General features: G+C 43.3%; 1 protein-coding gene and 1 pseudogene across 2 annotated transcripts in view; one reads left to right on the top strand and one right to left on the bottom strand.

The window, feature by feature from the left end:
- Positions 1 to 24631, bottom strand: part of GFRA1 (GDNF family receptor alpha 1) — a 202705-nt gene that overhangs the window by 167713 nt on the left and 10361 nt on the right. The gene's annotated exons all lie outside the window — the stretch shown is intronic.
- On the top strand, positions 1659 to 8715 carry LOC123796035 (ubiquitin-like-conjugating enzyme ATG3 pseudogene; annotated as a pseudogene).

Below are 24631 nucleotides of genomic sequence, written 5' to 3'. Positions count from 1 at the left end.
TCCCACAAAGAAGGTTGCCAGTATCTTCTCAGATGGAGAAAAAGTGCATACTGTTTCATATTTATAAAAATTACCAAGTATGAACAAATTACTATGAAGAAAACAAGCTAAATTAATATGGTTCCCGATTTTCAGGAAGCAGGTGATTTAGGAAAAACAGACCCAGAGGAAAAAAAGATGATTAAAAGCAGTCACTGATGAAAACTATTGAATAAATCCCCAAATATATATACAAATGAAACATACACTATGTGTATCCCATATGAGGAAATAGGTAACTGTTAGAATTAAATAACATACTTATTTAATCAAGAAAGGAGATGAAGGAGGAAAATGAAGGTGCAGTCCGGTCACCACGTCTGTGAGGCTCTTGTCTTCCCCCAAAACCTCATCCATGCTTCCGGAACATTCTTCCCCACCCCCCACCAGCACATTGGTCATATCCTGTGATTATCTGTATTCTCCACTAAACAGGAAAGTTTACTTCTTATGTGCAACTTTGTTTCAAACTAATAATGTCAATGAAAACATAACCTGAATGCTTATTTTGACCCAGGCACTGAGATAAGTAGATTATCTCATTTAACCCTCACAACAAACTTACAAAGCTGTGCTGTTATTATTTCATAAGTGGTAATATGTGGTTCAAAAATATCAAAAAAAGGATATACAGTGAAGTCTGCTTCCCACTTCCAACCCCCATATGCCAAGTTCCCATACCCTCTTCACATATCACTATTACTGTGTCTTATCTATCCATCCAAAGTTTGTTTGTAGAAGCCTCATGTTCTACATGAAAGGTATCATATTATACAAGTTGCTCTGCACTTTGAAGTTTTTACCGATCTTGGAGGTCTTGTCGTAGAAAGCCATCTCGTACTTCTTTATAGCTATACGGTCTTCCACTCTGTGGCTGGACCATAAAATATTTCACCACACTTCTACTGATGGACACATGAAAGTTTCCATTATTACATTTTACAGATGAGAAAAACTGAGGCTCAGAGAGGCTGAGTGACTTGTCCAAAGTCACACAGCTGGTAAGCGGCAGAGGAAGCACTTCAGCAGAAGTTGGTTAGATTCAAGCCTAACCCCCCCCCTTCTTTTTTTTTTTAGAGAGAGTGAATGCCCACGTGAGCAGGCGGGGCGCAGGGGCAGAGGGAAAGGGAGAAAGACAGAATCTTAAGCAGGACTCACGCCCAGGGTGGAACCTGATGCAAGGCTCCAGCTCACAACCCTGAGATCATGACCTGCGTGGAAATTAAGAGTTGGGCGCTCAACCCAACGGGGCCACCCAGGGGCCCCTCAAAGCCTAAAATCTTAAGCAACTTGGATTTGTTGCCCAGAAAACACCAGGTGTGCAGCAGACACGCCATAAACACTTGGCAAAAGTCGAATGAACCAACAAAACAAGAGCACAAAACAACAGCAAGCGGAATGATTCTGTTCCCTCTCCTACACCCTTCACTTCTTCCCCAGCCCTTCCTCTTCACTCTCCAGGTAGCGGCAGCCACACACCCCCACTCCTGGGTATTAGCAGAATGGCAGGACACAGACTTTTTCAGCTGTTCCTGGGTTCTGCAAAGACTCCTGCAAAGACAGGGTCCTGCCTGATCCCCACACATTATTTAATCTCGCTCTGGTCCTGGGTAAAGGACATGCTAGAATGGATACAAGTGTCACCTCCGCGGGCCAAAGGCCCCCAGGGTCTGCTCCGCAAGGGCACAGGGAGAGGGGAAAGTGTTCCTGGGGACCAACAACATCTGTGCCTAGCTTCCCGGGTATCACAGGGACACATGTGGACGTCACTGCCGAGGAGATGGCCCACGTCCCCACCTCACTCCAGGACTGCACAGCCGGCTCTCCTCTACGGCGCAGACATCCTGAAACCCTTCAGCTCCTTCCAAATGTGCCAGAAAGCTGACACATGTAGCCTCGTTTTTACACTGTGTTTTACATTCGTCTCAGCCTTCCAATAAATTTAACACCGGAATTATATACAATATTAAGTGCGTTCAAACACAGCTGATTTCTTCGCAGGCTCTTTCGGGAGCAGCTGCCGGGATGGTGCAGCATTTGACAACAGGAGAGCTGTGTCTTTCAACATCCCAGGCCTCGGGGAATACTGGCCTAAAAGGTAACCTCCATGTGACCTCACAAGGTGTCTGAATGGTTTACTTTTTCTGACTTGTAAGTGTTGGAAGCACATCGCAAACTTTGCCATCTGCACTCAGCCTTCCAGTCCCTCAAAAGATACGAACAGCTGCCTTCAGAAGGCCCAGACTTCAAATTACCCAGGATGTGACATACACCATTCCCTGTCTGCATTCTCTGAATATATTCCGTGTCCATGTGCAATTTCTGGAAAGTGAATGACTGCATCGGGGAAACTCACACTTGTCTTTTCTCTGACACTTTGCTGTCCTGTTTGATGACAAGGGATATTTATTTAACAAGGGCTCCGAATTACAACTTAATTGGTTGTAATCTGCTCAATGAAGGAATAATGTCTTCTGCAATTATTCTAATCTAATCCATTTAATCTAAAATCTATGGAAGATTACAGATTTTTCTGAAACAGAATATTTAAATCTCTTCCTCCACATTTAATTTTAAACTATTGACATGCAAAACAAATGACCATTCCTTTTAAAGGCTGCAATACCAGAAAAAAAAAAATCTATAAATTTTGCCTGCGTTGAAGACTAGTTTATTAGCTATATAGGATTAGCATTCGCAATTCCCCTAAAGTGAGAAACTTTGAAAGCTTCTGTGTTTTGTTTTTCATTTTTCCTTACTGGGTTCATACTGAAACCTGTGGAAGAGAAATCTCAAAGCAGGAGTATCATGAGCCATGTCCAACTATATTAGAAGCAAACAGGAAAATTTATTTTACCAAGATGTCCAGAAAGAGAGAGAAGTCAGCTAGCCAATCAATGAACAAACATGTTCGTCTTTATTTGTGGGTTTCCACTAAAAATGTTTATATTTACGTTCTTCCTAACACATCCAGTTAATAAATTTTGTTCAAACAAAGCCAGGGTCTAAACACTGTTACGCTCTGCATGCCTTGCTTTTCTCGGGTTTCATGTATAGTCAAAATGCAGATCACGATGGAACAACTTCTTGACATTTTTGTTTTATAATTATTATTATCACAGTGCAATTCTAGCGGGGCTTTGCTGGATATATATCAGAGGTGAAAATCTTTTTAAAGTAAATCATTATAAAATCCCTTTCCTTTATAACATGCTGGAAGTGCAGTGTCTAAAGGTCTTTTGGGAAAATAAATAATGGAAATTTTGTTATTGATCTCATGCAGAGGCAGTGAATCTAATGAGTTATTGTTATTTTACCCACAGCAAATATTATGAGGTCCAAAATAATAACATTCAATTAAAGAAAGCAAGCCAGATAGGATGTAAGATAAAAATGTAATTTAACAATGAATTCTTTTCAGTGCTTCCTAAATACTAATTTAGTCTTGTCATACATTTAGAATGAAATTCTTTTTAAAAAGTAGTTTCCCATGCCACAGTGATCACTAAAATGATTATCTATCTTGTGATAGACAAGTATCCTCTTCGACAAAAGAAGGTTACTAGTCTTCATTAAAAGATAATTTATACTTGCGATATTGTTTTAATCTAGCAACGAAAACAAAACCTTAAACTGACAACCAAGTCGCCCAGAATTTAACAAAATTTTGGAAGAGTTAAATTTCAGCAAAAAAAAAAAAAATGAAAGCAATTTTGAAAGTGTTGCAGAATAGAGCCCTGGTGGCGTGGCTCCTCATTACATGAGTAGGGGGTCATCAGACTAAAAGGTCACAACCAACGTGTCCCTTAGAGCTTGGTGAGGTCCAGGAAATCACAGCACTTCATACGGGGGCAAAGGACATCTACAGCAGGTGTGCGTCTGATTTCTCTGCAGTGTGTTAAAAAAACGGGAAGACATCCCATTTTAAAATTCCGTATCTGGCTCATCAAGCCACCAAGAAAATCCAAGTGACTTTTGAGTTTTAGGAAGCAGCTGCCATAATCTTAAGTCTTCAGGACAAAGCCCTCACTGTTGTGCCACAGGCTGACCTAATGCGCCCGCCTTTTACTCCCGTCGCTGTGACCGTGACAGGACAGGCGACTGTGCCACTCCATTGCTGGGTGGTGACACTCCCACCCAACACCAGGCTCCTTACTCCACTTCAACCTTGCTTCCCATGTTCAGGGCTCGGATGGTGCCCCACTCATGTCCCCACACCGCAGAAATTTAGAGTGGCTTCTTGGCATCAAATGACCATTTTCTTTCTTATAAACAGTAACAAAACCAAATTCACAAAGAGACATTTTCTAGAGATGCATTTCTCTTCACTAGGTCAGGTCCTACCATCTCTCAAAAATCAAAGTACTTGAAGAGGGAATGACTCACTTTAAACTTTTGTCCTTCACAGCCACCAGATAGCATTACTCGTGCAGAGCACAAAGAATGTCCTCAAAGAGCGGGGAAACAACTAGAAAGGGTATGTCTATCTGCCCTCCAGTCACCACAGTGCGGCACAGGTAACTTTCACCTGCTTTTCCAACCCGTTAGCCCCCGAGCTGCTTGCCGATGAAGACAGACAAAATCACGCATCTCTGCAACCTGGCATTGCCCACAAACGACTACAGAGTGAAAGGAATAAATGAATACCAGCTAAAAGACAGAGTGCTCACTCTATGCCAGGGATGACACCAAGCTTTTAATCTTCAAGACAATCCTGTAAGACAGATAAAATTAAGATCATCCCATTTTACAGATGATAAAATTGAGGCTTAAGAGAGGTTATGATTTATCCAGCTATGATTTATGGAGTTGGGATCTGACACGTGACCATCTGCTCTAGACCCTACGCTCTCAGTCTCTGTGCTAAAGTGATTCATAGATAAATAAAATGGTTCTCAGTCCTCAGAAACAAGTCCTTACTTAAGATGCACCTACTTTCACATAATGGATAATTTATAATTTCATAACAACATTGGATTTCGAAAACATGTGTGGTTTTGCGAAACAATACTCTGGGATACTGAAGTGACAGAGTGTCTTTTGCCAGAAGAACTTAAAGAACTTCTAAAACCAACAACAGGGGGAGAAAACCAATTCACATGTTTCCAAGAACCTGTCACCAAGAGGATCACGGTCCCCATGTTTTCGTCCAACTATCTTGTGAGCATTTCAAATTGCCTGGAAGAGACCGAGAAAACAGACAGAGGCCTTGGAGAACCAAACCTGTCAAAACAAATCTCAACCACACGATTTCTCAGTTCTTACACTGCCTTCATTCAGATGCAAAAATGCAGAGTCTCAGAAGGTCTCAGAGGCCTCCCAGCTGAGTGTCTCTGCATTGTCTCCCTTTACCAGATTCGCATCCTCAGCTGATCCAAGCGGCAGCTCAATGGGTATTAATACATATTGCCACATGACGCAGATGAGTTTGGGGATGGAATTAAAATGCATTGGCTGAGAGTCCACATTGGCAGTAAATGGAGACTCGTCAGATGCAGGTACCATCTGGAACCGAGAGGATGGTCAAATTGGATATTTTTCTAAACACGGAAGTGTTGGCCATGCTATCTGTGCTCACTGGATACAGGTGAAGACAAGCTTTTTTTATGTGCAGGATTTCGTAGCATTAGCTAGATTATTGTCTACTTTTTTTGAGGCTACCTAGAAATATCACTAGATCCAGAAACAAGGTTCTTCAACACAAGGATTAGGAAAATCAACTTGTTACCCAGCCATTTTCACTGGAGGCCGCAGGTCATTTCTAAGGATCTGAAAAGTGGGTTCAACTACACAATCCCTGAGCAAGAGTTTTGATCTTGAAAAATGGCGATTTCCAAAAGGCAGACTTTAAAAAAAAAAAGAATGTCAATCATACAACAGCTGTGTTTACACATACAAAGTGAAGTGGAAAACTATGGCAATTACTCAGATGATTTCAATCAAAACATCCCCTCAACTGAAATATCCCAAAAATTGGAGATATAACGTGGGGAATTCTTGGTTTTTGGCTTGAATTATCCAGATAATTGCTTCATCTCCCCACTGTTCTTATTTACACATAGCCTAAAACCCATCCTGTGCATTGGCAATTCAAAGTGCAATTATTTGCAGATGGACGTACTCAGGGACACAAGTGTCTATGGTCACAATTACGTGCAGATGTAGCTCAGCACAGACCACAGTCAGGTCTGCTGTTTCAAAAACCTGTTTTGAAAATTTGACTATAAACAGAAATTATTCCTTTTAAACCCCACCCCCTATAAAAAGTCACTTAAGCAAATAATGACAATTTGTCCTCAAAAAAACCAATCCATCTACAATAAAACACGTCCTTAAAACTGCTGTGCTTCAATCCTTCCATTATTTGGGGAGAGAAAGTATCCACAAAAACAGAGTTTGTAATAACAAAGAACCCTTCAAAAAATGCCCTCTTTCCACTTCACAAATCACATTTAAATCAAATGTATTTCCTTAAGTCAGCTAGAAAAACTACTACCCTTCTAAATATCACTTCTTGCCTTGATTTTTTAAACAATCTACTTTATCCAACCCCCCCAAAAACACAATGTCCATCATTTCTTAAGTGACATTTAAAATCTCCTACATGTATGCCCCCTAAATTTAACTTACTTTGTAATATATTCTCCGACTACAGAATATGTTCAAATATTTGTATCACAAAGGAGAGGCAGAGAATGCCATTAACTCAAATTCAGCCCCAAACTATAAATTCATTTTAATTAAAGATATGTGATAAGCACACACGCTGAAAGAAATGAAGGAGGGCGGGTGCCAGAAAAAGTTATCTTTTGCAGAGAAATTAAAAATTGCAGGAAGAATTCAATAAGCCACAGAGGCCTCTTGAAACCTTCTGTCTGCATCCTTTTATCTAAGCATGCTGGTTAAAATTTGGTGCCTCTTGTTTATGGTCCATATGGCAACCTGAGCTAATACACTCCCCCCACCACCACCACTCAACCCCCCAAAAAACAGAAAAGACAGAAAATGCTAATTGTAATATAAAAACAACAACAACAACAACAAAATGAAAGTAAGACAAAACTGGGGAACTGGGCATATGCTTACAAGGCAATGATTCTCAAGTTGGGCTGCACATTTTGAATCATCTGGGGGCTTTCAAAAATCTCTAGGGGTGCGGGTGGGGTCCAGGCATCAAGACACTTGAGTTGCCTGGTGATTCCAACGCGTAGCCCATCTTGAGAACCACTGTGACAGGGACATGAGGGAATACCACCACGGTCACAGGTTTTTGGCCAGGAAACTCTCAAAGACCTCCCTGCATGAAACCAGTGGCCCGGAAGGTTCAGATTTGAAAACAGGCCCAGAGTATCTCTGCTCACTCCCTGGGGACAAGACACAGAAAGAAGCTTGAATTTTGTAAGACTGTGGATTCCTAAGGATGTTCTTCCCATGATGTGTGGATCTCAAGCCAAGGAATTCACTTAAAACTGGCCCATAATCCATGAAATCTGTAAGGCCCAGCCAAACAAATATAGATTACTTCAAGACTCTGGTGTTACATGTGGTTTCTGAAGCAAAAAGGGGGCAATTTTTAAAGGGCTTCTTTATCATTTAAAACTCTATTTTCATGGATACCTCCTCTCCTCAAATAATGAAAGAAGCAAAGTAGGATAATTTTAAGGCCATGTTTTATTGTATATGGATTAGCTTTGGAGGGACAAATTATTATTACCTGCTTAAGTGACTTAGTGGAATTTAAAAGGAATGATCTCAGGGCACCTGGGTGGCTTAGTCAGTTAAGGGTCTGCCTTCAGCTCAGGTCATGGTCCCAGAAAGGAAACAGGTGTTATCACCCCAGAAGAGTTTGTGGCAGCTGGAGATCACTTAAGTCTGCCACTGTCCAACCTGGCAATGCACTACAGGGGAAGAACTGAAAGTGAAGGCATACCTACCAACAGGCAAACAATTTTTGGTCACCAAAAATGTGCCATGCTACAAGCGGTGCAAACAGATAGAATATTCAGATGAACTGGAAGCTATCACTGAAGAAGATGATGGTGATGGGGGATGGGTAGATACTTATCATAACACAGGAATTGCAGGAATAACTGAAGCAGTGAAGGAGATTACATTGGAAAGCAAGGACAGTATAAAACTTCAAGATTGCTCAGCAATATGTGAGGAGGAGGAGGAAGAAGAAGATGAAGGAGAAGTTGCAGATATGGAAGAATATGAAGAAAGAGGATTGTTGGAAACAGATGAGGCTACCCTAGACACAAGGAAAATAGTAGAAGCTTGTCAAGCTAAAACTGATGCTGAAGGTGAAGATGCTATTTTGCAAACAAGAACTTATGACCTTTATAGCACTTATGATAAATATTACCGGAAACCATGACTATGGTTGTACAGCTATGATGAGCAAAGGCAACCTTTAACAGTTGAACACATGTATGAAGACATCAGCAAAGATCATGTGAAGAAAACAGTAAACATTGAAAATCACCCTCATCTCCCACTGCCTCCTATGCGTTCAGTTCACCCACGCAGGCATACTGAGGTGATGAAGAAAATCATTGAGACTGTTGCCGAAGGAGGGGGAGAACTGGTGTTCATATTTATCTTCTAATTTTCTTGAAGTTTGTACAAGCTGTCATTCCAACAATAGATGACTATACAAGACATTTTACAATATAACAAAGAGAACATAGAATCTATCCTAATTATTGTTCTGATTTTTAAACAATTAACCCATAGATGTGATCATTGACCAAATTCACCAATATGTACAATTTCTCTAATAAAGGGACTTATATTTATATTTTTATGCATTAAATTTAAAAAGTTCCACTACCAGACTTGTTTGTTTAATAAAAATGAGTGTAAAGAGGGAAAAAAAAAACTCAGCTCAGCAGGGAGTCTGCTTCTCCCTCTCCCTCTGCCTGCTGCTCCCCCTCCTGGTGCTCTCTCTGTCAAATAAATAAATATTTTTTTTAAAAAATCACTAAATAAATAAATAAAAGGTATAATCTCTGATTTTAGTCAGATTTCCAAAACAGGCTTCCCGAACTTAAGCCTGCTGGTGTACACTGAGCTACGCTGCCTTCAAGAACTTATGTGGGACTCCCAGGGAAAGCCACTGTCACTGAAGACGAACTTATAGTTGAAATATTAAAACATAAAACAAGGGGCACCTGAGTGGCTCAGCTGGTTAAGCATCTGCCTTTGGCTCAAGTCATGATCCTGAGGTCCTAGGATCAAGCCCCACACTGGGCTTCCTGCTCAGCCTGGAGTCTGCTTATCCTTCTCCCTCTGCCCTTACCCCCAACCCATGCTCTCTTTCTCTCTCTCTCAAATGAACAGATAAAATCTTTAAAAAAAAAATACAACGAAGTAAGCAGTCATGATAGAGTCTGCAGGGGCAAAAAATGGGAAGAAAAGATAAGAAGTTGGTCAGAAAGGAGACTTTAAAAAAACATGTTAATATGTTCAGTGAGATAGAAGAAATAGAAAGCACAAAATACATCTCATAGGAAAGAACAAGATTAAAAACATTAAAGAACAACATTAAAACATAAATATTCATATTCATATATATACAGTTATTCATATATACGTGAATTCTAAAACAAAAATATATAGCTGTTGAAATAAATAACTCAACAGCTGGGTTCACCAAAACCCCAAAGAGAGAATTAAATACTAGGAAGGCAGAACTGAAGGCCTGACTCAGAGTGGACCTCAGAGAAATACAGAAATGGAAACTGAGAATCCAAAGTTCTTAGATATGGAGGAAAGAATAAGAGCTCTGTCTCATAGAAGTTCAAGTGGAAGAGAATTTGAGAGAATAGAGAAGTATTAGAAGAATCACTGAATTTTCCAGAACTAAACAAAGACACAAGTATCCAGACAGAGAAAAAGAAAAAAATCATACCTCATACCAAACAGGAGAAATTTTAAAAAATGAAACCGTATTAAATATCAGTAAAATCAGTGAACAAAAAACATCAGGAAAATACTAAACTATTATGAAGAAGGAAAAACAAAAAGCTAGCTCAAAAGAACAATACTTAGACTGACAACAGACTTCGCATCAGCAACAACAGATGCCAACTGGCAGTGGAATGATGTTGTGCAAGTGCTGATAGGAAATAATCACCAAACTAGAATATTATAATATTCAGGTAAATTATTCAAGAATGAAGCTAAATAAAGACATTTTCAAGCATAAAGAAACACAGTGAAACACATATCTGATAAAGGATATATACCCAAAATACACTGAAGACTCTTAACACTCAACAACAAGGAAACGAACTACCCAAGTTTTAAAATGAGTCAAAAATCTGAACAGACATCAGAACACAAAGAAGATACAAGGATAGCAAATGAGCACATGAAAAGATGTTCGACATCACATGCCATTAGGGAATTGCAAGTTAGAATAAAACAACCACGAGACACCACCATATCTCTATTAAAATGGCTAAAATCCCAAAACCTGATAATACCAACTGCTGACAAGGGTACAGAGCAACAGGAACTCTCACGTGTTCTGCTGCGATCACAAATTTGAAAGACAGCTTGGCAGCTTTTGTAAAGCTGAACGTAGACCTAGAATAGTCCACCAATCATACTCTTAGGTATTGACCTGAATTAGTTGAAAACTTAAATGCACACAAAAAATTGAACCTAAATATTTGCAGCAGATTTATTCACAATCTCCAAAAATTGAAAGCAACAGAAGTTAGAAGGAAGATCTCCTTCAAGAGGAGAGTGCGCAAACTAGCTGTGGTACATCCAGACAATGGAATATTATTCAGTGATAGAATGAAATGAGCTACCAAGTCACACAAAGACATGGAAAAACCTTAAATGCGATTGCTAAGTGAAAGAAGGCAGTCTGATAGGCTATATGATTCTGACCACATGACATTCAGGAAAAGGCAAAACTATGGAAGCAAATCAGTAAAAAGATCAGTAGTTGCCAAAGGCTCCAGAGAAGGGCAGAGACAAACAAATGGAGCAGAGGTGATTTTTAGAGCCATTAAGACTATTCTGTATGATACTGTAGTGGTGGATACAGGACATTATACATTTATCAGAACCCATACAACTACATAACATAAAGAGGAATGCTAATGTAAAATATGGACTTTAGTTAATAACAATGCATCAATATTGGCTCATGAATGGTAACAATGTTCCACACTAATTCAAGATGTTGATAATAGGAGAAAGAGTGGGGGAAGGATACATGGGAACTCTGTACTGTCTGCTCAATTTTTCTGTAGATCTAAAATGGTTCTAAAAAACATAGTCTATGGGGGTGCCTGAGTGGCTCAGTTGGTTGAGAATCCGACTCTTGGTTTAGGCTCAGGTCATGATCTCAGGGTCCTGAGATCGAGCCCCATGTAGGGCTCTGTGCTCAGTGGGGAGTCTACTAGAGATTCTCTCCCTCTGTCCCACCTGCCACTCAAGCTCACACTCTCTCTGTCTCTCTCTCCCTCTCTCTCTCTCACTCAAAAACTAAATGAATCTTAAAAAAAAAAAAAAAGAAAATGTACTCATTACTTAAAAATAAAAATCTAGTTTTGGAGGATTGAAAAACAAGGTGAAAATGTGTGTCTCCTTAAATGATATGTGAATTATATCTCAATAAAAATGTTACCCAAAAAGATGTGCATGGCCCCAAAACCCAATAGTTCTATTTGTAATTATAAACTCCCCCACATATGCACAGAGAGGCCAGAATTAAAATATTCTTGCAGCATTACTTGTAATCTCAAAAGCAAGGACCTAACATAAATGCCCATACAGAGTAGAGTATTATTCATGGAAATACATATGTGACAAAGCATAAAATATGACAGGATGAACAAAAGTTTCATGATGACTGAGTTCCAGAAAGGCAGAGAAGACATTTGCTCAGAAGACCAAAAGGCATTTCAAAGTTAGTATGTCCCAAGTGGAAGTCTAAATCTTCAACTCCCAAAGCAAAAATAATACTCACCCCTGGTCCTCCCCTACCTCAGAAAATGGCACCATCATTAACCCAGGTAAATGACAATACCTTCCTCTCTTCATCTTCATTACATATTCCTTTACCATCTATCTCCCCCCAGACAGAATGTAGGCTCCTAGTGGGCAGGACCTCTATGTGGTGTGTTCCCACTACCTCCTCAACACAGAGAACAATGTCTGGTTTAAAGAAAACACTCAGAAAATACTTACAGAATTAATGAAGTATTCAATGATGCTTTTGTAGACTTCGACTTTACCTACAGTAGTTTCCTTTTAAAAACATTCAAGGCAAACGGGGCAGCCAGTGGTGTGCTCCACAGGCTGAGTCCGATAGATCTATGGTCTTAGGCTCTTTCTGGAATGTGGTCCATGTGGGGCAAGAGAGAAGGGGAGAGCAGCGGAGCATCCACAGAGCTGGAGACCAGAAGACCACAGGGCTCTGCCTTTCTCTCACTGTGAGGCTGGGGCCAAGTCACCCACAGCCTCTAGACCTGAGCTTCACCTACAACGTGCCAGGTGTGTTCCAAGCAGGTAGGAAGAGGAAGAGCTACTCCTTCCCTTGGAGCCTTAAAGGGCATGAAGGGGACACGCTGCACACAGAGGAGGAGATGTAGCCGACCTTGAGATGACCTCAAATCCCCAGCTGGAAGACAGTCTCGACAATTCACATCTCACCTTCCACAGTTTAACCAAAGGCTCCCTCAAGCTCCTTCTGGCTGCAGAGTTCTAGGACTCATTGTTTCAAGCTGTCTTGAATCCATATCTCTTCCCACAGTTGAAGGAAAATCCAAACACCCAAAAGCAACTTGGTTTTGAACTTGGAGTTCACAAAGAATCTTGTCATGTGTCATTTCAAGCAAGCCTGCCAACAAGTCTCTGAAGTACCTGGGACAGGTATGAATATGAGCCCAGTTCACCTGAGGCTGGCGGATGGAGGGACCAGCCTAAAAGAAGGGGGCTGTCTTTGAAAAGCAAATGAATTAGATCCCTGGTCAGCCAGCACTTGTGCCCCAGGCACTTGTTTTTCTCAGATGGGCACCCACTGGTCCTCCTCAAATGTGACAATGACGACAATGGCTGAGCAAACCATGCAGGCCCCACAGTTCCTGCCACGGTGCACTTGGATGCTGAGGCACGTAGGCTAAGGACGCAGGCCTGCTCCTCCCCAGAGTCCTAACCAGCCCGAGATGACTTCTTCATTCTCACCTCACACCGGTCTTCTTGCCTGCCTGCTTCTTCACACAGCCGGCCTCACCCTCTCCCTGCCTGGAGCACTTTTCCCACCCAGACCATGTCTGATCCCTATTACAGGCTCTTACATAGCTCCACCAGCCTCTCCTTGAGAGCTCTGTTTACACTGGGAATGTATTTGTGTCCCTCTCCCCTGCTAGACGACAAGTTTCATGAAGGCAGGACCAATCTGACTTTGTTCACCATTATATCACCAAGTACTTGGCCAAGGATGGCATGTGTGAGGCTGAGACGTTTAGAAATGCTGAGGCCCCTTTGTGACCATGAAGGAGGAATGTGGAGTTTCTGGAAGATGTCACTCGCTTGACCCTAAAGATGATACCTTCACACAAAGGTCAAGAAGTCATGTTCTTGGTGATAGTGCCAGAAACTTGCCTTACCTCTGGATATATTATAAATTCCAAGAGCTAACAAATTCCCTTCATTATGCCAGCTTGTAAGAGGTAAGTTTTCCATCATTCATAAGAAAAAAAGAGTCCTAACAGATGCAACTATCTAACAAGTCTACAAGCTGTCTAAAAGCATGATTATGTACCCTTCTGTCTTATTTCACAAGTGCTGGGCACCCAATACTAGCTGACTTGCACTCGGCATGTTCATTCATTTGCTCATTCAGTAACTGTTCATTAGGAGTATACTAGGTGGCTTCCTAGGAATGGGGACAGAGAAGTGAACAAGCCAGATGAGCGAGGTCTTTGCTTTCATACAACTTAACATTCTAGTGAGAGAACAAACAAGTAAAACAACGAAATAATTCTGGATAGTGGTTAAGTCCTATGAAGAAATGAAATAGGGAGATGTAATAAAGGATGGGGAGGGGGAGAATATTCAGCTAGGTGGTTATGGAAGCCCTACGGGCTGAAAATGACAAGGAGGAGTCAACCAAGTGAAGACGAAGGAGAAGAACATTCCTGACAATGAGGGGAGCAAGAGCAAAGGCTCTGAGACGGAACAGGCCGGATGGGTTTGAGGGCAGAAAAAAGGCAGAGTGGCTGAAGAATCCCTGAGCCTTCTGGAAGAGAATGAGACAAGATGAGGCCAGAGAAGTGGGCAGGGAGCCAATTATTTAAGAATTCCTCTTCTGAGGATAGTCCAGACGCCTGCAGGAACAAAGCTGTCACGCCTTCAAGTCTCCCCATCCTCCAGGCCTGTTTTCCTTGGACACTCTGCATATGTCTACCAAGGGCAGAGAAAGGGGGTTGAGACGAAGCTCCTGTACCAGTCCGCCTTTAACCATTCCGGCCTCCAGTTCTGTCAGCCACACATCAACCAAGGCCTGGACTTGGGGGTCATAAAAGACTCTTCCAACTCCAATATTCTATAATTATTTCCCTCTGCGTTGTCTTTTTTTTTAAAGAGGCAAATCAATAGAGAACAGCCACCAACAGAGAACTATCCCTGAAGAATTACATTTTCAAGGCAACAGGGCAAAGTCAGCCACTTTGGTCACACTCAGACACCAAGTCGCTGCCTCAGACAGCTGCTTTCTCCACAGCTCAGAGTTCTAGAGTGCGGCAGTAGTGCAGCCGTGGGTGCTTTTCTGTGTAAGTTACATGAGCCCCGGAAGCAGAGGCCATGGCCTGAAGCCTCCTACTGCCCCCACCACCAACTCCCCCTCCCCCCCAGCCACAGTTCCCTCCCCCCACCCAGTGGCGGCCTTTCACCCCAATGCCCAGAGCAGCGAGAGGTGATCATCACTAACAAAAAGACACAGGGTCCCACCACCCGGGCATCCCCTTCATGAAGAGTACACAGCCTTGTGCCCACCTGGGGGCCTTCGTGCCAGTGCTGAGAAGGGTCAGTTCTTGGCATTTAGATCTCAGGGCAAAGTCACCTCCTCAAGGAATCCCTCCTGATTTCCCCATGTAATGGGTTTTCCCTTTTTCCTCTATTTGCTATCACAATGGTCTGTCTTCTTCAGAATACTTACTGCCAACCAAAAAGGCTTGTTTTAACTCATTATGTCTGCTCCACAAGACTGTACACTTCATGAGTTTGGGGGCCTCACCTGTCTTGTCCGTGCCCCTGCCCTCAGGACCTACCTAGCAAAAGGTTGTCTTGGTAAATATTTGTTGCTATTTTAAAACTTGTTGATCTTTAAAAATTGTGTTGTAGGCTGGTTGAAGTCCTCCAAAGATCTTTGACAAAGCATGGGAGGGCACGTGGCAAATCAGAATAGAAAGTTCCTGGGGAAAATCATCTAGCTGTACCACCACCATTTTCAACCAACACAGCTGGGATGGGAACAGCTTCCAGAGTACCATACCCCTCCCCCATAGGACAATGACAGCACAAAACATGTGAAGGTGGAGGTTCAAACCACCGAGATGACCTGTAGACTCTGCTTTGCCAGAGAGGAACAGAGGGGTCTAGCCAAGGAAAGTAACTTATTTAATGGGACGTCAGAGACTCAAACCCAGATACCTGACACATGCCAAGAATTTCTCAAGTCCCCAGGACCAGTCTATAGAATCCCTTTACTCCTGGAAGCTGGTGGGGAAGAAAATCTGCCAACACCAGCATCCACGCTCATAATACGGAGATTCGTAAGGTCTTCCAGCTGAGATGGGGCCAAGTCCATGGTAGGGGCTTACAGAGCAAAAACACCAGAGTGGCTGGGGTCGGGGGGAGGTATGTGTCTGAGAGCAGAACACAGAGGAAGGCTGAGTGAGCAGGGGGGACAGCGCAGGAATGGGCAGGCCAGGGAGGACACCACTTTGTCATCATTCTGTATCATAAAAGGCAGCTCGGAAGAAATGGAAAACAACATACTCCTTTCTTTCTTTCTTTCTTTTCTTTCTTTTCTTTCTTTTCTTTCTTTCTTTCTTTCTTTCCATGTACCGAATATAAAACCCTGAGTATAAATTTTTCTATTTTAGGGTTTTCCAAACAACCTCTAACTTAGTGTTTTACATCTAGGGTAAATATTTGCCGGGAATTTCTGGCCCACATCAGAGTGCTTATCTAAAAAGTTGTTTGGTTCTGCTCTTAATAGGAAAATTCTGCATTCAAGTCAGGAGACTCACCCTGCGTGTGAACCCACAATAACCCTCCTTCCCTCGGTCTCCAGAGTGCACCACAACAGGAGCTGAGCACCGGCCGGATCTGCATAAGAGCCCTTTCTGGAAGATCTATCTGCGTACGCTGCACTTTCTCTTAATTAAGGGCGAGGGTGTGGAGGAACAAGTCAATGACTGACCCCCCGCTCGGAGTGCTACTGCGGCAGCTCTGCGAGGCCGTGGGAATGTTGGGGGAAAATTCAGTAACCGGAAGGCAGGGCTGCGGAGTATACCAAGGGAGGTGCACAGCTGGTGCGTGGTACCACACGGTGGGGCCGCTCTCTATTATAGAGGAACCAGCCGATCGGTCATTGATCGCTCATCTCAGGGGTGCAACTACAAATGCACAAAGGGGTCGGCAGAAGCAGCCACAAGGTCTGAGAGAAAGCTGGGAGGACAGCACAAGGGCCAGGCTCGCGCACACCCTCCCTCCGTGCAGTGAAATGTCTGGAGGCCAATGAGTACGTTCCCATTTTTTCAATAAGAACTTCTATCATTTGGGGGGGCCCTGCACAGCGTGTTAGACCCTCCCACCACTGAGATCCCAGCCTCACAGTGACTCTGCAGAGCAAGTATTATCTCCACCAGACAAATCAGGCAGGGAGGCTCAGCAGAGTTAAAGAACCTGCCTACGTCATGATCTGACGAAGTCTGATGCAAATCCGGGCCTGACCCCGAATCCACATTCTTTCCACCACAGCACTGCTCCCCTCTAGAAAGACACCTCCTTAAGACGCTAACATTCCTCTGCCTCACCCCCCGGGTTGAAGAGAAAGGGCAAGTTCAATAGGGCACTTGCCAGACTGCTGGCTGGAAGATGCTGATGGGACCGGACTATCCCGCAGGCAGTTGGATGGATATATTCTAAAAAGGAGCTCCTCAAATTGGCAGTTCGGACTCTGGGGTCCTCTGAACCCAATGCAGGAAATATGGGTCCAAGCAAGGGACTCGGCAGATACTCCAAGGTGTGGCACCAACACACAGGTGCAAGCCGAGAGCACAGGAGTGCCCGTATCATCAGAGGCCTGTTCAGCATCTTCCACCAACTAGCTGTGTGGCCTGAGGCACATCACTTGACTTCTCTGAGTTTTGATTTCCCCTTATGTGAAATATGACTAGTCCTCCCCACCCCCCCACACTGGGCCAACGCTCAGGGTTTTTGTGAGGATTAAATGCAATAACCTATGAAGGCATCTCGAATCCTCCTGCTGGGCAGCCAGCAGGCATTTCACAATTAATGTCTTCACAACTGCTCTGCTAGCCTTGACTGTGACTCAGGGCTGAGACTCAAGTTGGAGGCTTCTCAAAAACATGCCTGGGGACCATCACAGCTAAAGCGTCAAGCCTGAAGAGGCTTCCTATGGAGATGTCACCCCTAGCTGGCAATGCCTATTTCTGTAAGGAGACCTTGGCACAAGAAGGGTATTCTAAGAGCCAGATCCTCGGTGAAGGTACGCATGATAAACCAGCCAGCATTCAAAAAGCAGTTGCCACCAAACACGAAAGGAAGTCATCCCCAGCAAATCTAGGCCAGCAAATCCCCAGCAAATGCCCTTCTACGGGACAATTCTAGAAAGATCTCAAACCCAGACAAAGGGGACTGGGATGAATGGGCACTGCTCAAGAATTCTGACCGTCACCTGACCCCATGCACAATATGGAAGCAGTAAGTTCACTTTCTCTGCAGAGCGAGGTAGCCACCAACAGCTGTGGAATGTCAAAAACAAGGCTGCTTGGGTCTAAAGTTACCCTCCTCCACTGGGAGAGGAAAGAAAACGCATTTCTGAGTCTCTACTTCTTTATGTTCTGCTTATGAGGAACAAATGTCAACAAGATATAGGATACACTGCTCTGTTTGCCACCAAAATGCACAGAACGTAATTTTATACGAAACTACGCTTGCTTAATTGTGATGCATTAAGTATTATGTTCATTGTTTCTGAAACTGCGTAGAAATGAATAATTTATTTCAGACAAAAAAAACTCTTGAACATGAAATGCCTCATATTTTAAAATTACAATTTGGAAGACAAGAATGAAAAAGCACCCATAGCCAGTGAACCCTATACCGCTAATAGAAAACAATGCTTCGACTGTTTCTACTTTGTTTGCAAACATTACATTTTTTAAACATTCTTGAGAATAATAATAAAAATAATAAAACCCACTAGGGTTTCACCACACTCACATCCGCTCAACACAGGGCTAGCATAGCCAATATAAATTTTTCATGCTGGGTGAACACCTTTTCTTTTCCCACCAATGTGCCTTGGCTCACCTGGAATCCACTCTCCACATCCCTGCACTGCAGTAGTCCCTGGCACCTCCTTCTAGAGCTTTCTGTCCTCCATTGAGTTCCCTTCGTCTTTTCTTCTCCTCCCCGCCCTCCCTCCACGGCACTCTACTCTGCTCTCAACTTTCTTTCAGGTTCTCTACCATCTCTCTAGTAGCTAGCCACACTGCCAGGCATAGAGTAAGTTCTCCAAGAACATGACTCCTGCTATTTTAGAGGAGATAATCCATGTTTTGGACTGCACTGAATTGGCGATCTTCATTTCAGGTATGGTTATTGATGTCTCCCTCTCTTTTTCCTTTTATTTTTTTCAGAGCAGAAGAAACCTACATCCACTCAATCTCCTATTCCTGCTTCACGCTAATAAATTGGGAGAGGAGGAAGAAGGGAGTTCAGTTCGTGTACACATTAAGAGCAGAGACTGGCAGTCACTCAGCCACCATTTACTGAGCACTTCTGAGCACTCTTCCTAAGTGTTACCTCCAAAAACCTTATGAATCGGGTACTATTATTATCCCCATTTTCAGATACAGGACCTAGAATGGAGTAAGTAACTGTTTACCCGTGGTCCCACAGCTAGTAAGTGCTGGGAATGTGGAACTCAAATCTGGGTGTGCTTAACCCCCAGACTTTTGCTCTTTACCACCGCTCTTCTGCATTTCATAATTTCCCAGGGTGTCATCTCCTGCCCCTCCCCAGCCCCGCCCCAGTCTCTGGAATGAAGGCAGACGGTTTGCCTGGTGAGTTGTGATGTGGGAAAGTGCTGCCCGGCTCTGGGTGCGTTCCTACCCGGAGATCAGCAGCAGCCAAAAAGGGCAGCACCATCTCCCCCAGCTCCTGCTCCCACGACAGCACTAAAACAATGTCATAAACGCACCCTGGGCTCAAGAAAGGACACAAGAGAGGCTTCAGTCACTTCTTCGGATCCAGCTCTGGGAGCCACGGTAATTACTGGCAGCAGTCCCAGCAGCCCTCCTTCCTCGTCCTTCCCTCACCAGGTGTGCCCCAGGCTGAGCAGGCATCTCTTTCAATTAAGACAACTCCCTGCATTTAGAATCTTTGAGTTTTTATTCACTCTCTTGCAAAAGGCTCTGAAGAAAGTTGAAGATCTGGTGCAGAAAACAGCCAAGTGACACACAGGACCAGAGAGCCAGAAGAGTAAAATGACATACAGCAAACAAATGAAAATCAAGCCCATGTGTTGAGTCCTCCAAACAGGTACTATCCATCAGGGTTCCAAAGGGCCACAAGAGGCTGGGCAGGGCCATCCCTCCCAGCCAGAGGACAGCCTGAGCTGAGCCACTGCCCCAAGGGAAAAAGCAGGAGCCCATCCTGAGCCCAGGACAGACGGCAGCACTGGGGTTGGGACTGGGGAGGCTCCAGAAGGGCGGGTGGAGACTCTCCTCGCAGGGGTCCCAGACTGTCCGCATCTCCACCGCCCACCAGGACAGGCCTCCTTTGACCGGTCAGGTAACTCAACGTCTAAGAAAGAATTTGCAGTGACGATCTCTCCTACCATGATGATTAAGACCCTTCAGACTTGGCTCCAGACCGCTCTGCATCCTGCACTCACTCCTGCTGGCGCCTGTCTGCTCTGCTGTCATCTGCTCCCCCCACGCCCCCACCCACCTTCCCAGGACCACCCTGTGAGGCCCAGGCAGCCTCACTGACTCCTGACTCCTCTGCCCACCTCTGGCGTCTACACGGGGAACTGTGTGCACTTGGTCTTTGCATTCTGGAGCCTCGAGCGTCTTTTCCCCCCTCCAAGAAGAAGATGAGACTGAGAGAGAAGAGCCTGAACGTGACCTACACTTGCCCTGAGTCCACCAGGAACCGAGCCTGACAGCACCAGTGCTCCAGGCCCCATTTATTACTTCCCCAGAGGGTACCTCATGTGATAAGAGGTTACTCATTCTCAGCATGCCTATGTCATACTCTAGTCTAGAAGCATCCAGAGTCCTGTGTATGCTTTCATGACATAAAACTATACTAAGTGGAACCATATGCAATTTCTGCTCTTCTGCCATGCTGGCCTACAGAAACGGCAATTCCATAGGATTCAGCCTAAAAATGCAGCAGTGCCGAGGTAAACCAGCCATCATCCTTCTCCGGTTCTGCTGAGACAAAGGCCAGCCCCTGAGTGTGGCACCCCTGCCTCTCTGCCCGGCTCTGCTCCCACCACTGCTTGGCCTACGGCTTCAGCCACAGCAAGTGACTTATTTCCAGCACCCGGGGCACTCCATGCCTTTGCCCATGCAGTTGCCTCTGCCTAGAATACCCTCCCCAGCCATCCCTCCTTATCAAACTCCTATCATCCTTCAAAACCTGGCCTCAAGTCACCTTCAGCAAGCCTTCTCTGACCCACAACCCCATCAAGTCAGTTCTTCTCTCCTTGGGGCTCTATGTGAGCCTGGTGAAGTTCTACTCATTCACCTACCACTTTGTGTCATTAATTTTTATTGTTTATACCTATCCCTAAATAAAAAAAGAGGGTCCTATTTACCCCTGAATCCCCTTGGCTTCACCCTAGACTCACAGTAAGTTCTTGATAAATAGCAGATGAATGAATCTGGCAGAAATGCCATTCCATCACACTGAAATACTGGAAATTGACAGAGACCACAAAAATGACCAATTTTTCTCTTTATTCTAAAACAAGTATATGTATTATATATATATATATATATCTCACTCAGTATAAAATGCATGATAATCCTTCATACAGTTTGCGCACTTAACTTTCCCAAAACTCTCTCTCCTGTTATATATTTGCAAATGGGTGCTACAGCACAGATTCTGGGGCCAGACTTCCCGGATGAGAATGTGGCTCAACCAACTCTTAGGTGTGTGCCCTTTGACAAGTTTCTTATTTGGACCTCAGTTTCCTTATCCCTCCAGTGGGGCTAAGAGTACCTACTATTAAGCACGGCTGACACGAGGTATTCCATGTAAACACTTAGCTCATTACCTCCTACAGCTGTTGAAATTATTATGGCTTTTATTTCTCTTGAGGTCTCATTGGGAATATATTTAGAGTTTTCAGTCCAGTCACTCCTTTTCTCATTCAAAATGCCACTTGCTACGTTCAAGAGTGCAAGAAAACAGTGGTTCCAATGAGGGCTCTCCAGAATGCATGGATTTCCTGGTATCTTCTTCATCAAGAGTTTATTTGAAACCCATAGTAACAGGGATCAATGAAACATTTCATAAACATGGGCTTTAAGAAACCTGCTGGCCTGTTCCGACAAAGAATGCAATCAATACTTATTTTCATACATTATTAACTGTATACCGAACGATAATGTGCAAAGGGTAATAGAAATAATAGTCGGCATGGTGCTTCTTAGACCATTCAGAGGGACGTAAAGGAAAGGGGTACCAGCATGGTGTAAGACAAATGAATAGCATATTAGGTCACCTTAAAGTGGGACTAAACTATGTATTCCTTTCTTTACCACTGTGTAATGCTATTTAAACGACAGCATGACAAAAAATGGCCCTAGGCATTCTGCTCTACTTTAGAAGCCTTCCATCTCACACTGAAATGAAAAAAGATACAATCCAGAAATTGCTTCTTTGGTTAATATTTCTACAGTTCCGCAGGAATGGTTTTAATAGCGTGCGTGTTCTGGATTTCGGTTGTCAATTAAGAACCCAACAGAATGCAGGGATAAATATTAAAATAATAGATACTGGCTTCTATTTCAACGTTAGAGGCCCTTTGTCGAACAGGGTTTTTTTAGGTGGAAGACAAAGAAGGAAAAACTAGGAATTAAGGAGGGAGGCAAGGAACTAGATACCTTCACGTTAAGACCCACATAAATGATCCCAGGTCTGCGTTTAAAAGTTCATCACGTAGCAGCACCAACAGATGCAGGAGCAAGATGCAAATCTGAATTCTTCCACTCACCGGCTGTGTGGCCCTGAGAAAGCTACTCAACCTCTCTGAACCCAGGTGTCCTCCTCAGAAATCAGAGATAATACCTAGCTTTTAGTGTAACCAGGGACCAAAATGAAATCATGCCCATGGATAAGCTGGGCAGTGCAGGGCACTCAGCAGGACTCTCCAAGGGTACTCCTCTCCCCACCCCTACCTCCCCTTTAAAGAGGGCAGGTCCGAAGATTACAGGGCTCTGGGACTGATGGGCAGAATCCCGGAGGGAACTGTGGTTTGACCAAAAATAGGCCATTTGACCAAATGATTAAAAGTCTGTCATATGCTAATGCTTGGACGGGGCGGACCTTGGGCCAATTTAGTACGAGTAAATTGCAATTGATTTTCGAAGAAATTGCTTGTTCTCTTGCCTTTCCTCAGCTGTGTCACACTCTCTCACACACAGCTGCCTTTGTCACAGCCAGAACCAACTGAAACACATGTCAAGGAAGATCTTTTTGAGGCGAAATGTTTCATAATACAGATCGCCGCATTCACGCACACACTATCAACACACAGCCACGACCAGGCAGGTACACGAATACATCTAAAACTCTGCGTGTGTATGTACATGTTTATATAGGTTTTTAGGGGACTCAAATTTAGAAACAATTCTGCACCATGGTTGTACGTTTCTGTGTGTTTTGCAACTCCCTCTGTGGTTGGAGAGCCATCCCGAGTCATTTTTATTTTTTTACAGCAATCTACTGTTGGAATAAAGATCCTAAAAGAGCACAGCCCTGGAACCTCCTCTCCACACACTCCCCAGCCCTATCTATGTAAATTCTTGGCTATGAAAAGAAAATGGTTAAAAGATCACAGAAGATAAAAAATCATAAGAATAAAGGTTAACAATGGCTGCTTTCACCCCTAATTTCTGATATGGTGATAGACCCTCTTAGAACATTAATTAGAATGGAAAGAGATGAAAGAAAGGCCCAGGGGACATAATAAATTAGCCCCTTATGCAAATCACCCATTCGTTTCCATCACTGACCCAGCTAGCTGAGTCTCTAAATTACGGGAAGTGGTTAGCTTCTTTAACAAAAAAATTCCAGATGAAAGATTAATTTTTTTTCTAATCTGAAGGCTGGGAGGGCTTACAGCAAAAAATAATTTCTCGCTTTCCCTTGCAGATGACTCTGAAGGGGGCCAAAAAAATATGAAAATTAACGTTCTGGCTCCTGGTTCCTGTTGCCAAACAGAGACTTATTAATTAACCCTTGTTCTGAAACAATTCCAAAACAGACAACAATCCCCTTAACTGAAGCCAATGGCTGTGGTCTCACCCTAACTGCACAAAAACCCAGAATGCCATCCCAGCAGGGGCACGGACCTGAGTAGGTAAAGGACAATTTAAAGGAGGTGGGGAAATGCCAGGATGTGGAGAGTTTTGAATATCAATTTAAAAACAAACACACACCTAATTTTACTTGTCATCACTGTCCCACACAATTTATGTTCTACTGCCCTAGAAATTTATGGAACTCTCAGTTTTCTTATCAGTAGAATAAAGGGATTGGACTAGAATGACCTCCAAAAGTCCTGCTGCATCTACAAACCAGTGATCTTATTTATCCCTTTGTAAAACAAACAAGGCACATCTGATCATTTAATTTGTTTAAATATAATCTTCTGACATGCACTGTGTCTACTGCACTCGCTCCTGGCTTCATTTTCTCTTTCCTATCTCATTTTCCCCTTGTCCCTGTTTTTCCCACTTCTTACTTTGTTTCATCTTCCTCCATGTATCCAAATGAGATGCCTTAAACACATTTTGGTTCAAATAAGGTGTATATTGAATAAATCATGCTTTATAAGTGTTATTAATGTGAAAAATGTATATACCGCGATCCCAAGTTTCTTTGGTCTGAAGGTAATGCTCGAAAGAAAAACAGTAAGTCCCAGAATAATTCAAGATTCAATATGCAGGTCCTTGGAAAAGGAAGGAAAATACGTGAAAGATCATTCTAGTTCACTGCTGTCATTTTATAAAAGGAGTGGCTGCCTCTCAGGCAGGGTAGACACTCGCCCAAGGTCACCTGGCTAGTG

This window comes from Ursus americanus, chromosome 6 (genome assembly GCF_024610735.1).
Source record: "Ursus americanus isolate L20-20 chromosome 6, mUrsAme1.1.p, whole genome shotgun sequence".
NCBI lineage: Eukaryota > Metazoa > Chordata > Mammalia > Carnivora > Ursidae > Ursus > Ursus americanus.
The sequence above is the reverse complement of the archived record's forward strand: the minus strand, read 5'-3'. Positions and strand labels throughout refer to the sequence as shown.